Source organism: Homarus americanus, unplaced genomic scaffold, assembly GCF_018991925.1.
Source record: "Homarus americanus isolate GMGI-L3 unplaced genomic scaffold, GMGI_Hamer_2.0 scaffold41366, whole genome shotgun sequence".
In the NCBI taxonomy this organism is placed as follows: Eukaryota; Metazoa; Arthropoda; class Malacostraca; order Decapoda; family Nephropidae; genus Homarus; species Homarus americanus.
Genome location: NW_024723541.1, coordinates 866,383 through 883,400, shown reverse-complemented (window position 1 = coordinate 883,400; position 17,018 = coordinate 866,383). Strand labels below are relative to the sequence as shown.

At 40.7% G+C, this 17,018-nt stretch overlaps 1 long non-coding RNA gene across 1 annotated transcript in view; it reads right to left on the bottom strand.

Annotated features, from left to right (window-relative positions):
• Window positions 1-8,748, bottom strand: part of LOC121863501 — a 100,208-nt gene extending 91,460 nt beyond the window's left edge. The window contains exon 1 of the long non-coding RNA XR_006088412.1: window positions 8,431-8,748. This is a non-coding gene — a long non-coding RNA (uncharacterized LOC121863501). The remainder of the gene's footprint in view (window positions 1-8,430) is intronic.
• Window positions 8,749-17,018: the final 8,270 nt, after the last annotated feature.

Sequence of the window (17,018 nt, the reverse complement as noted above, 5' to 3'; positions counted from 1 at the left end):
CCTCTCCAAATCCTCCAGCAGTCTGAATCTACCATCCAGTTGAGCCTTCCGTAATTCTCTCTGTCTTCCCTCCTTCCGAATATTCCATCTTTCTGCCTACCGCTGCCCCCTACCTAATCTGTCCATGCAAGTAACCTATTCCGAACAGGACGAAAGTTCTTAAGTTTTGATGTGGGTATGACGCCATGCAGATTTCAAGCACTCGACGCTACTGATTGCGCAGAAAGATGCGCAAAGTCTCCGAGCGAGTCGATGAAACCCCTTAGCCTTTTTTTATGGAGGCACGTGAACTCCAAAAAGGAATATATAACATGGAAGAATATTTTCCATTTCTCTCTTTATAAAGAGTTGTTCGTGTTGGGAGCAGGATGGTGATGACAATAGCGTTTGTCAAAATCTGACGTTGTTGGATCATTCACTTCACTTTCTGATGTATCATCTCACTTTTCATGATTATTTTTTAAGGGCGTACAATTAAGTTGTTGTAGATTTGCTAATAACTCCAATTATAGGGAAAAATTTATTCCCGACATCCGATTGATTTCCAGAGTTTCTTTGTTCCTGTACAATGATCACCACAGCCTGGTTGTTCGTTTTCTCCGTCTGTGGTTCTAACTGGATAATTCTAGACAGTACTCCGTGTTGATCCACGATATTTGATAGGAAATAATGAAGGACAGAAACTTTCTATCTTCATTTGTCTCTTATATACAGTATACTTAGCTTCGAGAACACATTTTGTTGTTCATTTAAAAGAAAATATCCGTTCACTGGCTACCCAATTTTATACCATCAAAATGAATTAATAGAGTGGAGCCTATAAAAAAATTAACACCAAATCTGATGATGACTCTTATAAGATACGATATGTTTTGCTGTATGAGTGACTGCCTTACCCAACTGACTCCGACAACACAAGGCAGACAAAACTCTCACTTATGTAAATTCATGTCCTTAATAAGTGGTTGTTATAGTGGCTGCTGTTGTTATTGGTGAGAATTAAAAATACATAAACAATTAAGATATAATGAATATATCAAGATATACAAAATAGCAAATGATTTAAACATTGATCTTATTACCATAATTAGCAAAAGAAAATGAGTAAGAAGAAAATCCACCCTACAAAGAAATACGAAGAATCACTGGTTTTTGTTATTTTTTCTTGGAGGTAATAAGTATTGTGGTAAGATTAAATATATAATAACTGATATCTTTAATAATATTAGATGTTACATTTTTGGACGTCATAATGCTATTATTGTTTGAGAATCAAAAACAACCCTCATTATTGTATAACTTTGATGACTCTTCCATTTTTCACTGACTTTCTTGGACAATTTTTGGTAAATCGGATTATGAATGACTATCTGTTCCAAGTGTCGCATACGGAAGTGAATAAACACACACATATATATATATATATATATATATATATATATATATATATATATATATATATATATATATATATATATATATATATATATAAATATATATATATATATATATATATAAGCAGGGGGTAAATCATCAGTTGTGTAGAGTGTAGAGGGATGTTGACAGCAAGTGAGGCAGTGAATTATGTTTTAGAGAGAAGACATCCAGGGAAAAACTCCTACATGAAACGCTTCTGGTGATTTTATGATAAGAAGCATCCTGGCTTTTTCCTGATTATTTTAAGGTACACGAAGGCTTATCTCTCGAGCGTGTAAATATTTTCCGTGTGTGGCTGTGTGTGTTTGGACGCTTCCCGGTGTTTTTCAGCAGCGTCAGGAGCGTGTTGCAGATGTTGAAGTGATTGCCGCTGTGAACAAGTTTAAAGCAACAGTAAAAATCTGGTTAATTTTGGTTGTAATATATGTTTTTGTTTTTGTTTTTTTGTACATGTAGATCCGTCGTGTTTGCTTCTTTCAATTGAACGATACTCTACTGGCCGTTACATATTAACACTTGACATAAATATCGTCTAGTGAATAGTTTATATCCTGATAACTGTGGTCTTATTTTTAGCGCTCCGTGTTGCATATGGATCAGTTATTTGATGTTATTTTTCGTCATTCGTCACACTTTCACCATCAACACCGCGTTCGTAGTTCGTGCATAATACACAACCATTACAAAATTGCTGCATAAAGCCCATGTGATGTTGCTTTAAATATATTGTGGAGAAACTCACAAATAAATCAACATTTGGAGTGGGAGGTAAATGTGGTGAACGGGAAAATCATGCAAAAAATATCATTTGCTAAAAGGTAATACGATAAGTAATGGAGACTGTTTATACTGTTGCGCAATATTCATATTTTTCAACACAGTCAGCGATGATAACCAACATTTCCATAACACTCAATATGAAGTGAAATAAAAGCCCCAGTTTATCTAAGACAGGACTGGCTGAAGGCGGAGGAAGGATAGCACATTGGCAGGTATCGAAAGGAACATTCTACTCACGTAAATATACAAAGGAAAAAATAGAAAAGATAATCAAATTTACACCTGATAATCAATAAATTACTAATAGCAACTTCTCATGCCGATACAAGAAAAAATACACGAAAAAAAATTGGGGGTGGGAAGCACAGATGTGGCAGGTATTACCAGAATTAAGAGGAGCAGCCAGGCAGTGTGTTGGCCCCTCCTCCCGCGCCAGGCCAGGTTGGTGCTGCTGCCATCTACCGGCGTGGGAAAGAACCCCACACAAACTTTTTACCGCCAAAACTTAATTGATCTTAGCTACCACGTGGCTGGGGCCAAGTACGGCCGAGCGGAGCGTGTTTGTGCGTGTTCTTGTTGGCCTCCCACGCGTGCTCACCGTGTTTGTTGCTGTTGTTTCGTGCCGGGGAGGAGGGGTGGTTGGCTGCAGGAAGTGGGCGGGAGGGGGGAGGGGAGACGTGTTTGTTCGGTTTGGTTTGTGGGATAATTAGGATTAGCTGAATCATTACAATCATTAATTATTGTGTTATTAACGTTAGCTCTATTATTACCATATTTATACATGTTTTTGGGCGAATGTCTGTTTTAGTTTTTTCATCTGAGAAAGATTCTCGCTTTTAGTTACCATTGATTTTCTGTCAGTAATTTGAAGTAGTGTTCGACCATAATTATATGGAGTATCACATTCTACCTATAAGCAGTTACACTAGCGTGAATATTAACTTTATAAGTAAAATTGACGGTGAAAGACGGAAACTCCTGTCAAATAGTCTCCACTTTCTGTGGCACCTTCCAGCACTGACACAGATGACAGTGCCATCTTCCAGCACTGACACAGATGACAGTGCCATCTTCCAGCACTGACACAGATGACAGTGCCATCTTCCAGCACTGACACAGATGACAGTGCCATCTTCCAGCACTGACACAGATGACAGTGCCATCTTCCAGCACTGACACAGATGACAGTGCCATCTTCCAGCACTGACACAGATGACAGTGCCATCTTCCAGCTGACTGCACTGACACAGATGACAGTGCCATCTTCCAGCACTGACACAGATGACAGTGCCATCCTCCAGCACTGACACAGATGACAGTGCCATCCTCCAGCACTGACACAGATGACAGTGCCATCCTCCAGCACTGACACAGATGACAGTGCCATCTTCCAGCACTGACACAGATGACAGTGCCATCTTACAGTAGTGACAGCAGATGACAGTGCCATCTTGTACTGACAACAGAAGATAACAATATCATATTTTAGCAGTGACAACAGAAGAGGACAGTGCCATCTTCCTGTACTGACAACAGATAACAGTGCCATCTTCCTGTACTGACAACAGATAATAATGCCATCTTCCTGTAGTGACAACAGAAGATTACAGTGCCATCTTCTTGTACTGACAACATATAACAATGCCATCTTCCTGTACTGACAACAGATAACAGTGCCATCTTCCTGTACTGACAACAGATAATAATGCCATCTTCCTGTAGTGACAACAGAAGATTACAGTGCCATCTTCCTGTACTGACAACAGATATCAGTGCCATCTTCCTGTAGTGACAACAGATAATAATGCCATCTTCCTGTAGTGACAACAGAAGATTACAGTGCTATCTTCTTGTACTGACAACAGATAATAATGCCATCTTCCTGTAGTGACAACAGAAGATGACAGTGCCATCTTCCTGTACTGACAACAGATAACATTGCCATCTTCCTGTAGTGACAACAGAAGATGACAGTGCCATCTTCTTGTACTGACAACAGATAATAATGCCATCTTCCTGTAGTGACAACAGAAGATGACAGTGCCATCTTCCTGTACTGACAACAGATAACAGTGCCATCTTCCTGTAGTGACAACAGAAGATGACAGTGTCATCTTCCTGTACTGACAACAGATAATAATGCCATCTTCCTGTACTGACAACAGAAGATGACAGTGCCATCTTCCTTTACTGACAACAGATAATAATGCCATCTTCCTGTACTGACAACAGAAGATGACAGTGCCATCTTCCTGTACCGACAACAGATAACAGTGCCACCTTCCTGTACTGACAACAGAAGATGACAGTGCCATCTTCCTGTACAAACAACAGATGACAGTGCCATCTTCCTGTACTGACAACAGATAACAGTGCCACCTTCCTTTACTGACAACAGAAGATGACAGTGCCATCTTCCTGTACTGACAACAGAAGATGACAGTGCCATCTTCCTGTACCGACAACAGATAACAGTGCCACCTTCCTGTACTGACAACAGATAACAGTGCCACCTTCCTTACACAACAGATGACAGTGCCATCTTCCTGTACTGACAACAGATAACAGTGCCACCTTCCTGTACTGACAACAGAAGATGACAGTGCCATCTTCCTGTACCGACAACAGATAACAGTGCCATCTTCCTATACCGACAACAGAAGATGACAGTGCCATCTTCCTGTACCGACAACAGATGACAGTGCCATCTTCCTGTACCGACAACAGATGACAGTGCCATCTTCCTGTACCGACAACAGAAGATGACAGTGCCATCTTCCTGTACTGACAACAGAAGATGACAGTGCCATCTTCCTGTACCGACAACAGAAGATGACAGTGCCATCTTCCTGTAATACTGAAGATGACAGTGCCATCTTCCTGTACCGACAACAGATGACAGTGCCATCTTCCTGTACTGACAACAGATAACAGTGCCACCTTCCTGTACTGACAACAGAAGATGACAGTGCCATCTTCCTGTACCGACAACAGAAGATGACAGTGCCACCTTCCTGTACTGACAACAGAAGATGACAGTGCCATCTTCCTGTACCGACAACAGATAACAATGCCATCTTCCTGTACTGACAGACAGATGACGGCGAACACTAATATTTTGTTATTAAGATACGAATCTGCCTTTAACTATTAGTGATTATCTATAAACTTCATTTGTTTTTTGGTGCGTGAAAAAGAATTATATATATAAATATATATATATATATATATATATATATATATATATATATATATATATATATATATATATATATATATATATATATATATATATATATATTTGTGTGTGTGTATCTGAAAATATGTGTATGTGTGTGTGTGTGTGCATCTTCTGTGTGGGTGCATGCGCATGTCTGTGTGCGCGTGCATGCATGCTTATGGGCATAAGCGTGCGTGCGCAGACGTGTGTGCATGTGTACTGTGTGTGTGCACTATGTATACATGTGTGTATTAACACACCTTTATATGTTTATTAAGACGCCACAAAGTAAATATACACGACCTAGCCTAACGTCTTATCTGAGAGAAAAAATAAGAAGATAAAAACGACAGAAGGAATTCGAAACTTATTTTCTGGCGACTTCTTGACCACCACAAGTGTTTCTCCTAAGCTACTGTTATCACATCCTGCCGGCACACCTAAGGCATCTTCATACAACGACAGCTACGGACATATGAGAGTCACGAGTGCTGCAAAGTAGATAGAATTCTCATGAACCGCCCAAATAAGTATCCACGGCTCACAGACGTCTAATTTACACGTAATGGTTTGAAATAATACACTGTCTATTGAGAGTGACCGTCAAGAAGGCGCACTATCAATACTGAATAAAAGTGAGTCGTTTAACCATCGATTAAATAGATTAAGATTTGTCTAATTGTCAATTTGTTCTTTAAGTGCTCCTTTGGTGTGCTTTAAGTTTCATAAATTATTAATCACCCCAAAATTCTGACATAAGAAATTACTAGTAGTTCTTAGCTCTTGTAATTGATCTATCACAGAAATAAACAATCCCATTTTTTCTGCCACAATATAAATATAATGAAACCAAATAAGAAATAAAACAAATATAATGAACAGATAAATCCCTTAACCATTTCTTTAAGTGTTCTTCTGGTTCATATCTCCATCAATGTATTGCTGCATCAGATAAGTATTCCAACTGGTCCGGGAGGTTGAAATGGTGGTAAAAACTCCGCTGTTCGAGACTCCAGCAACAACTCCCCATAAGATTTCCTCTAATAAGATAAATCAGGGCTTAACTATCACCCGCCGGCAAAGTTTCACAGCCACGCGGACAAGTTTCAAATCTTTTGGCTAAATTTGGCTCTCAATGACCCTTCAAACTTTACCCGATTCCTTGATAATATAAAAGTTCTCTAATTATGAATTTCTTGCCAAACGACCGAAGAGAGTGAGGCTGTGAGGCTATAAGTTGTTGTGATTATTTTAAATGGTTTGATTGTTAAATTTCATTGTTAAAATCACCTTAGGTCCGTACACTTGTATTTTCATAACTATTCAATTCCTCTCTGTTTGTGTTCTTTTCAGGTTTCTTAGTTCTTTGTAAACAGTCTATTTAAACACTGATGAGACGATATCATGTTGTGTTAATAACCTAATAATAACACTACTCGAAGGGAAGATTGATGTGATAGACATATTGTCACTGTCATAGGTAAACAGAAAAAAAAGTGCCTTAATGGATATGGACCCCTGGGGAATCATGTTTCATAAGTGTAAACTATAATTCTCCCCAACACCACAGGAAAAAATCCCAGAGCAATGGGGACAGTGGCATTAAAATTCTCGAGTAATGGCGAGCTAAAAATTTCTTCAAACTAACCACCAGAGGACATGTGTCGTCCGCCCTCAGTTTTTTCTTCCGCCACAGCCGCTCATTGTTCATTAAAAGTTGTACAATATAATCTATTGGTTCATGAGTTTGTGGTGTGTCACAGTTGATGACCCAGGAAGGTGTGGCAAGAGTAGAAGTAAGGAACTGAAGGGATCTTAAGCACTATGCCAGCGCCCGCTCTGGTGCAATGTCTTCTGGGGACGTTATGGTGAAGGAGACCTCGCGCGTCTTAGTGTCGTGAGTCATTTTTTTTGCCTGGTAACTATTAAGGTCATCAGTGGTTATGGTCACCTGGTCCGATAATCACTCAGCAGCTGCAGGGTTCACTATTGGTGTGTCGTCGGAACATAATGACAGTAAGCTTCAGTAGCTGAATGGTTGTGGTCTTTGAGAATCTGATGGCCATTGTGGTCAACTGGTCGAGATGTTGAGAGGTGGAAAGATGAGTGATTGATACGACAGCAGGGTATTGAAGTGGTAGGGTGGTCGGTCGGTAGGGCTGATCTAGCAGAAGGTAGTCATTTGGTCGACTGGTCGTGTGTTACGATGGTGGAGCGGTAAGAAGGTGAAGAGGTAAGTGAAGTAGTAGTGAAGCGGTTGATAGCCTGCGGGGAGACGGTCGGCCGGTAGAGGTGAAGCCGTAAGGTAGTCCAGCCAGCCAAGATGACCACTGTGAGGCGGTGGACCAGTAGGCCTATGGTACAGTAGATGGCCTTGCAGCAGTCGAGTGATGGGAAGGTCGAACGGTGGGATAGTGAACTGTAAATTGTCAAGTAACAGAGCTCTCAGGCGGCTGTGGGCACGGGTGATGAGGTAGTTTGAATGGTTGTTGTACAAAAAGTGGGGCAGTCGAGTAAATGAGTAGAGAGGAATCCGGGTGGTCGAACAGCAGGTTGCACAAGTGGTAGGGTGGTGGAGCGGTGGGGTGGACGAGCGGTGGGGTGGCCCAGCGGTGGGGTGGTCGAGCGGTGGGGTGGTAGAGCGGAAGGGTAGTTGAGCAGTTTGCACTTGTACATAATTGGGGTCGATCGGTAGGAGGGTGAGTGTGACATTAGGGGGCGGGGGTGAGGAATGTCAACAGGTTCGTCTTGACGGAAAAGTTGCGGGTGGGGAGGAGGAGGAGGGGGGGTCACGAGCGGTAGTGGTCATGTTCTCGCAAAATCTACAGATTGTACCACGATTCTTTATTCGGCAACTGAGATGCCAAAAAATGTCTCGAGTGAGGATCAGTGAGAAGACGAATTGTTTATTTAAGAGTGTGAGTTTGAGCGGTTGTGGACGTGTGTGGGCGGTGGTTCGCGGGCGTGAGGAATGCGTGAGACAGGTCACTCACCCGCTAGAACAGCGAAGGTGGTGGTGGTGGGCCACTGGTCCCAGCCCCGCGGAGAGGACGCTGTCGGAGGAAGCTGCTGGAGTACTGACGAAGAATTCTACTGGCGGGGAGCCGCGTTGGAGGAGTGTTGGAGGAGGTGTTGGAGGAGTGTTGGGGCACCACGTGGGAGCGGGTGCAGGCTGCGTTGAGGACTGGCCGCCGCGATCTGAGTGATGGGGGCGCGCGACCAGTTTAAACACACGCGGCACAAATCGAATATGAAAATGAGCGGCAGGGTGCTGTGACCGTGGAGGTGGTGGTGTGGTGGAGGTGGTGGCGAGTGTCCGGCACGCGCACGCTGCCTCCCCCTGCGCGGGCAGCGTGACGTCACTATGGCCAGCCTCCCTGAGAGCCAGCCAGCCAGCCAGCCAGCCAGGCAGCCAGCCAAGCGAGGGGCGGCGCTCTGGTTACCCTGCCAGATACTGCCTGGACACCCGCGCCACCACCACCACAACACTACAATACCTCCGCCACCACGAGACCCCTTACGTCAACAATACAATATCCCCCGCTACCACGAGGCTCGCTCTACGATAGCCGGTCCACACACACACACACACACACACTGACACACACATACGCACACTTGCACACACACACATACGCACACATACACACACACACACTACCACGCCGCTGAATTATACTACAATACGTGCACTACATCCACGGGTTGTTAAGAGACTAAGACGTAGTTGTAGGGAGATTCTACGAGGAGACAACTACAGCTCCTCTTCAAGGTGGTTGACTACAATTACAGTACCGGGAACGCTACGACACCCACACCCCAGGCACCGAGGAGGAGGCCCAGTCTTGCTTGTAGTACACGACCCGCAGCAACAGGAGACGACGCTCTTGCAACAGGCAATCACACTTCTTACAATACAACAAGCAATCACACCCACTACAACGGACGGTCACTCTTCCTACCACAGGCAATCACATCTACAGTACAACAGGCCATCACACCACCTACACCAGTTGATCACAAACTTACAGCACACCGTTACTCTACACCTGATAGCACAAGAACTATATAAGATAATTCACCCACAAAAGAGCACAATAACACGACGTAAACCGTACTTATACAACACAACGGGAGAACTCCAGCAAGAGATCACAACTCCAACAAGAGATCACAACTCCAACAAGAGATCACAACTCCAACAAGGGATCACAATTCCAGCAAGAGATCACAACTCCAACAAGAGATCACAACTCCAACAAGAGATCACAACTCCAACAAGGGATCACAACTCCAACAAGAGATCACAACTCCAACAAGCGATCACAATTCCAACAAGAGATCACAACTCCACCAAGAGATCACAACTCCAACAAGGGATCACAACTCCAACAAGAGATCACAACTCCAACAAGAGATCACAACTCCAACAAGGGATCACAACTCCAACAAGAGATCACAACTCCACCAAGAGATCACAACTCCACCAAGAGATCACAACTCCAACAAGAGATCACAACTCCACCAAGAGATCACAACTCCGACAAGAGATCACAACTTCACCCAGAGATCACAACTTCACCAAGAGATCTCAACTCTAATAAGACACCTCAACTCTAATAAGAGATCACAACTCCAACAACAGATTACAACTCACAACAAGAGAACCACTAATAGTTCCTGGTCATCAGAAGGAAACCTCCATCACCTCCAGCCGCAAGAATTGTCATCAGTCCACATGTCATAGATCCTCCAACGAGACAGGAAAACGTCTCCAAAGCTCTTTCATGATAGACTGAGTCTTACATAAAAAACACTTTCCCAGCACAAATATCAACAAGACACCTCCGTACGTCTCACTACGAACTGGTTTACAAAGCTACTCCAATTGTTGCAACACTACTTCACGTGTTACAACGTTACTTCTGCTGCTCCAACACTTCTTTAGCTGATGCAACACTTCTTCAATTGTAGCATTACTACTTCAACAGCTGCAAATCCACTTCATTTACTGGAACACTATGGCAACACTACGATAACTAGAGCAACACTATTTCAACAATGCATGATCTTATACCCGTAATAAGTATTCAACAACACCTGCAACACAAGGAGGCGACGTCGCTTAAGAACACCGCTGATAGGCCTTCAACCTCTTCATTAAAAAATTATAAACCAACAGCACAGATGTCCTTATACCACTACAAGTTTCCTACATCAAGAAGTCTACAACATCCTCGTTAATATTTTCTTCTATATCGCCGATCCGAATACTGCCAGTACCCATAGACCACTGCAAAAAAAAAAACTCCACGAGGATAACACTAAAAACACTAATTTTGCATTATAACACTGAAATTACACCATATAATCCTAGCATTACTCTAAAACACTAGAACGAAACTGGAATACACAAGAATCAGGCCACAAATTATGCACTGACACCACTAACACTGTCGTCACCTTACCATGCATCAACAAGAATGAACACCAACAGAATAATATTACAAATATACATCTACACGTACTATGACCTCGTACCTCGCTTACACCAGCTCAACACTCTTCGTCAATCACCACAGGAAAATTACACCAGAAGCACTACTCCATTCCTCGCCCAGTACGCCAAGAATTCTTATTCAAATCGGTAGTGTATTCGTTCTGCATCGCCGTTGTGCACACTAAGGTGACGCTTCGGCAACACAAGGGGATAAACTCTCCCTCACGAAGCCTCATCGTCAACCCAGCGATAGCCAGACCATCTAGCAGACAGAGAGACACGCATCCGTCCCTCTAAGGTTCAACGCTACGAGAAAACTCCGAGATTCCGTGAGTCTGTTCCACGATACCCACTACATAAGTTCCTCCTCTACCCCATACACAACAACAACAACATTAAGACAAGCATAGACCTCCTCTGAAAAAAACTACAACCATTATTTCAGAACATTACGTTGCCCCAAGTACTACAACACCTCTGTAAAAACAACCCACTTCTTCCTGCATTTCTAACACAACTCAAGGAACGTCATCGTAGTACTCAACACAATACAACCATTATTCCACAAAATACAACACTCCCTCCAGAAAACACAACACTCTTCCAGAAAACACGATACCTCCCTCCAGATAATACAACTCTTAGTCTAAAAATACAATACCAGCTCTAGAAAATACACCAATCCTTAAAGAAAATACATCAATGTCACTAAAAAATACAACGATACTCCAGAAAATACACCATCTTCAAAAAATACAATAGTCCCTCAAGAAAATATACCATTACCTACAAGAAATGCAACAGTCTCAAAAGATATAAAATGTACTTCCAGGAAATACAATACAGCTTTCAGAAAATACAACATTATCTACACGAACAAAATATTCCTCCAAGGAAATTCACTTCCACTATTACAGCAAATACAATATTCCCGCCAAAAAATACAACACCTCTTGCAGAACAAAATTAATTGTATCCAAAAAATACAATACCCCCTCCAGAAAATACAACACTACCATCCAGAAACTAAACCATTCCCTCCAGAAACTAAACCATTCCCTCCAGAAAATACAACACTCCTTCAGAAAATACAACACTACCATCCAGAAAATACAACAACTCCCTTCAGAAAATACAACACTTCCTCCAGAAAATACTACAACACCTTCAAAAAATTTGAAACTAATTCTAGATAATGCAACACCCTGTCATAAAATGCAAAATACAAATAAAAACTACAACATCCTTCCGGGTGGGCTAATCCTAGTAAAAAATAAATACAAAATACAACACATTCAGAAATTCCATTTATAACCAACAACACTCACTGTATTCATTTGACCTTGCCTTCTCAAATCACAAAACTTCCCTAAGACTTACAAAATTCTTTCCAAACCTACAACATTATCTATAAACTACAACACTCGCTCCATAACCTACAACATTCTTTCCATCACTATAAACAACAAACATTCTACTCATAAAGAACACTCCCTCAATAGCCTACAACACTTCCTCCATAACTTACAACACTTCCTTCATAACCAACAAGACTCCATAACCTACAACTGTCTACAAACTACAACACTCCCTCCATACACTACAACACTCCCTCCATACACTACAACACTCCCTCCATACACTACAACACTCCCTCCATACACTACAACACTCCCTCCATACACTACAACACTCCCTCCATACACTACAACACTTCCTCTAAAAATTACAACCCCTCGTCAAGAGAATACAACATTTTACATCACATAACACATCTAGAAAATACCATAATTTTGGTTTCAGAAACAATATTTTTTTTTTAGAATTTCAATAATTTACAAAGAAATTACAAGTTTTTGAAAATGCAATATATTTTTTTGGAGACAATGCAAGGAAAATACTATACTGTTCATAAAAAAGAAATACAAGACTTTTTAGAACACGCAACACTTTTTATTTTATTTTTTTTTAGAATGCAACACTTTTAGAAAATACGCTGATTTTCTTTTTTTTTAAATACAGTACATTTTAGGAATATCGGTACAACAAAACTTTTAGAGAATTTAACACTTTTTTGAAAAGTTGCAACACATCATTTTCGAAACCAAACAAGTCCTTAAAAACGACGAAACAAGCCATTCCAGAAACTATCCTCCCTCTTATAGCTTTTGTAAACAAATTAAGATTAATATTACATAACTAACAAGGGTCCTTAGACACTTCTGTAACATTTCCTAAAAGTGGCATATTCTCTTAAAACTGCAGGACCTCCACAAAACTACAGAATCACCATACCTACAGTATCTTTAAGATGTTATATCATTCAGAGACGTTACACATCTCACACAAACTACAGTTACACCCAGAAATTACAGTATCTCTAAAATCTACAGTACTCCCCAGAAACTACAGCATGGTTAAAATAATACAAAATTCTTTGGACATTATATTAAGAACTACAATATTCCCCGGATATACAGAATACTTATAGAACTACAGTACAGGTACTCGCTAGCGACTACAACGTGCCTCCAAGACTAAATTATACCATAAAAACAATAGTACCACCTGACACTAGAAAATCAATTCAGTTCAAAGGTTAGAACACCGTCATCACACTCTTAGGCAATCACACACACCTCCTCCTTCTCTCACAGCATACAAGACAACCCCTTCAAGCACCCAGCACCACAAAACAACAACAGCAACAAATACAGCACCAGAAAAAAAACAAAAGCAAAAACAAGAACAACACTAAGAACCACAACAACAACAAAATGACAAGGTTAAAAAATATGATAGTAAAAAAAAAAAACTTACACCTACACATGTAAAAATACCCCACAAAAATACGCATCTCTCACATGACAGTTCAGCTTCCCTCCAAAAATAACAAAATGCCATAAGAACATAGCTACCGTAAGTTCACTTTGTTCAGCAACATTCACTTAACCTTGAATGAATCACAAGTCACTTGGGATAGAGTGATACACGATTAACCCCATTGGAAGTGGTCGATTAGGAATTATACAATACTGACTCAACACTAGAATTAAAAATCTTAATTATCACTAATACAGTATATCTCACACACTCTCTGGTGTATTCGTTACCATGCAGACTTAACACCAAGAATAACAACTCCAGCATAACACCGCGGTACATTTTATACATATAGTACCAGGGAGTTACCACAAGAAATAATCCTACACTAACTGTATTATCCCGGGATCACATAAATACCTGCAACATGTACACAAGAACACGGCGGATGACATATTGCAATAGGTTCTGTGGTAACACTTAAATACGGTCAATTAATCCATACCAAACTTTTACCTAAAATACAACAATAAAACCACAATCCTCGTGTCTTTACCAGTCTTCTTTCTTTCTTTACTGAGTTTATTCACCCTCTTTTTATTCTTTACACACTTTATTAATATATCTTTAAGTGTCTCTTCGTCATCACTAGATCACTTTTCAAACAAACATATTGATCATTTACGATACTGTCCCCGCACAAAAAACAATATCTTCAAATTAAGTTAACGTAGCATAGCCAAGTCTTACGCCTGAACTCCGATGGTGACTACTTAAACACACATGACACCGACAAAAACACTGTGTTGAGGCAACACATATCTCACCCACTTAAACACTGTGGTGTTGCAACATTTATGACATCTACACTCGCAACACTCCCTCAACACAGCACCCCACACTCGCAACACTCCTTCAACACAACACCGCACAATCGCAACACTATCCACACAACACCCCACAGTCGCAACACTCCCTCAACACAAAACCACACAATCGCAACACTCCTTCAATACAACACCACACACTCGCAACACTCCTCAACACAACACCCCACACTCGCACCACTCTTTCAACACAACACCACACCCACACCGCAACACACTATCCACACAACACTCCCCACACTCGCAACACCTTCAATACAACACCACACACTCGCAACACTCTCAACACAACACCCCACACTTCCACCACTTCTTTCAACACAACACCACACACAATCATAATAATATCCACACAACACCCAACACTCGCAACACTTCCTAAACACACCATACATCACAGTGGTAACACTCTTCAACCTAACTCACACTCGTAACACTCTTTGCTAACAATTCTACACTCGCAACACTTATTCACACAACACCCCACACTAGCAACACTTTTTCAAAACAACACCTCACACTCGCAATACCTCTTCAAGTCAACACCCCACTGCAACAACACTCCTTCAACACAGCAGCACCCAATCTGCAACACTCCCTTTAAATCAACACTTCCCCACACTCGCAACACTCCTTCAACACAACACCCCATACCAGCAACACCTCCATCACCACGAAACTGCTACACCAACAATACAACAGTTTGAAGCTACGATGACACTACATCATCTCTACAACACTTGACTCTCACTGTACAGTTATCTTAGGCAACAAATATCTCATTATTATCTATAAGTGCACATTCCTAGTTTGGTTTTGTACAGTGAGTATTGTGTCTGTAGTTGATGATGAAATTTTTAGTGAATAATCGAAAGTGTGTGTGTGTGTGTGTGTGTGTGTGTGTGTGTGTGTGTGTGTGTGTGTGTGTGTGTGTGTGTGTGTGTGTGTGTGTGTGTTGTGTGTGTGTGTGTGTGTGTGTCATGTGTGTGTGTGTGTGTGTGTATGTGTGTGTGTGTGTGTGTGTTATTGATATTGGACAGTAATGAAAAGAACAAGGAATAAGCTCTAATTTATATGTTAAACAATACTGCTCGATCACACCTTCAAGTCTCGTTTTACGGATTGCACAAGAGACGTCATTTACGGCGAGACTTACGTTCCATGATAATTTCTTGTGAATAAAGTGAAAAATTAAGTAAATTTACATAAGCTAAAGCACGATACTATGTCTTAGCCTTTTTTCATACAAAAGTCAAGCACACAAAACTCAAGAACACGCCAGCTCTCATGCTACATACAATATATCCAAGGTTTCCTAATTCTCACTTCCAGCTGTACATTACAATACCTACAATACTGAGACGATATCACTACAGTAATTAATTCCTTGCCAACATAGTCGTTCATGAGCCAAATACCTGCAACATCTACAGTATATCGCCGGACTGACGCGATATTCTGAGACATCACAAACAGCCCGTGCTCATGTAATGCTTCTCTTATTTGACATTAATTCATTTATGCCATCAATTTAAATGTTTCTCTGTATTCACCTACAATATATAATTTACTTTTACTTCTATTTTAACATTATCAATCGTGTTATTATTATTATTGTTATTATTATTATTATTATTATTATTATTATTATTATTATTATTATTATTATTATTATTATTATTATTATTATTATTATTACTATTTAAAATTATAATTATTATTATTAATTATATTATTATAATTAATACTATTCTGATTATTGTTATTATTATCGCTTTTCATTTTATCTGTATTTTTTGTAAACTAAAATAATCAAATCACAAGTTGACGATTTTAATTAAATTGCATCTACGGTAATATACTCCGGGTGTTACACAGAACCCCTTACTATGTAGAGAGTTGGTGTCATCTTTCAATAGCGTTGATACTGAAGAAGAGAACGAACAAATAAATCTGGCACCGCTCCTCACACTCTCCTTCAATACAAATCTTTACTGCAACACAAGCCCACTAGAAAACAAACACACACACACACACGAAAATAATCTCCTTATCTGATTGATTGTTTAACAACGGTCAATATTCTAGCTCAGTATGCCTCTTACACAAACACTCACCGAACACAAGCACTCACCGAACACAAGCACTCATTCACCGTAAGCACTTATCCACCGCAAAGACTCACCGAACACAAGCATTCTACTCCAATAATACTGTAATTTCACCAACATATGCACTCCACTAACACAACACTCCACCAACACAAACACTCCACCAACACAAACACTCCACCAACACAAACACTCCACTAAACACACACACTCCACCACTCCACTTCCACCAACACAAACACTCCACCAACACAAACACT